A 1,970-nucleotide genomic window follows, 5' to 3' on the forward strand; every position below is an offset into this window, starting at 1 on the left:
TCACAGTTGAATTATTAGATGTGGTGGACGATCTTTTGTAATCATATTTAAAAACAAATATGACCGGCTATCAGCTCATATACGACTCGAGCTCGTGGTATAGTTGTTTTACTAGAAATACTTGTATCCAGAAACCTCTTGCCATTTCAAACGAAGCAAACCTTTTTCCTGAGCTGGCCAGATCCATCTCCTTACTATAATAGCTGATGCTTCACATTTTTCGCAAACAAACACAGTCGTAAGGGTGAAGTGAAATCGTTTACCTGCTGCATAACGTTGCATGCAGTTATAGTCATATAGACTTAGTTAAAACTTCACTATAGCTAAACCTTCAAAACAGCAAAAATAAAAGAATCCCGAAACACTAAACGTTGAATAGTGTTTTTCGATTATTGAAACCATGTGATTGCAGTCGACTCTATTTAAAGCTTCAAAGCGATATTTGTGAATCATGTCACAGTGATCGAAAACTTTCGTCAAATTGGATGATGCTTTTCTATGCTTTCTAAAGAACGAAGCTATGCTATTGGTTGAAACAGAAATGTATTGTAAAAATCATTCTTGCGAGGAGCTGCGACACTACCCATATTTATTGTATGAAATTTCCGAATTACACTATCATGAACTCTTTTTGAAGTTAAAACGATGATGTAAAGCCTTAAATATGCGGTTACGTCCTCGCAAAACGACATACCGAGCTCATAAAAATAATGCATGAGAGAAATAAACATTGCATAAAAAGGTTAGAGTCTGGTTGAAAATTGACAAATTTTGTAAAAAAGATAACAAACTGGGTTTTAACGCTAGAACGGCGGAATTGGTTTTATTTAGTTCTAAATATTTTTGCCTCGGAGCCTCCGGAGCCTGACGTACTGAACCTCTAATAAAGCGTTTTACAAACTATAAATATATCTACGATCTATCTGAAATAAACAGTCGTTTTTTACTTAGACTGAACGAAATACAACACTTTTAGGTTCACGTCCGATCCAATTGTCTTTAGAGACTACTATGAAAATTTTATCAAGTTAGCTTTATTACTTTTTCAGTTATCTTTTCCCAAAACAAGGGGAATGAGAGTTTTAGTTTGCTAGGTAAAGCGACGAAAAAATTTTGCATATATTCATAAATTATAGAGAACAATACAATAGAACAATGAAACAATAGAATAAGCCAATTGGACCTCTTGTTTTCTCGGGGTAAAACCCGTATTAATATCACTTTATTAATAGCACCTTATCTAACCCACTTTGATGATGATATTGATTTGCATCGATTGCTGCGAGTTTTAAGCTATCGTGATGACATATCAGTGGCAACGGGGAAGTTATCGGAATTTAGCTGGACATTGGGAACTTGGATTTCGACAGTTATCCTTCGACTACTGGACGGCTAAGTACACTGCAGGATATCATAGGTCCTTTAATGAATGTGTGGTATGCGATTACCTCCGAGGACCATTTGCAGCCAAAACAGAATGGCTGCGATCACTCAAGTTTGATACAAGGTATTAGTACACTGCGACTCATGTTTTTTGCCCGAGTGCTCTCAGCGCAAAACTTGAAATGAAAACGTGTTGTCCTGAAAATTTCCTTACCATCATACAATGACAGTCCAAGCTAAATCAAACAGAGCAATAGCTACACCACGTAATTTTGGGGGTTTTATATTCAAATACTTATGTTTAGGTCATACTGTAGCGATAACTGCTTTAAAAATTAATCCTTTAGGAAGACGTATATCATAAATATTTATCCCACAATTAGGATTCTTGATGCGGTCCTGAGCTTAGATCCAATTTTAAAAGTTGTCGTCTTTATAAAAAACATGGGATGAAGAGGATGAGGCAAAGCCTGCTCTCGTTTTTTGAATGTCTTTTTCAATATCTTTCGAAACGAAAAATTTTGAAAGGGACACTTTACTCTTTTAAACATGCCTTTTGGAGCCTCTGCTGTATTTCAATGACTTCA

This window comes from Dendronephthya gigantea, unplaced genomic scaffold, assembly GCF_004324835.1.
Source record: "Dendronephthya gigantea isolate DGI-Jeju-01 unplaced genomic scaffold, DenGig_1.0 000157F, whole genome shotgun sequence".
In the NCBI taxonomy this organism is placed as follows: Eukaryota; Metazoa; Cnidaria; class Anthozoa; order Malacalcyonacea; family Nephtheidae; genus Dendronephthya; species Dendronephthya gigantea.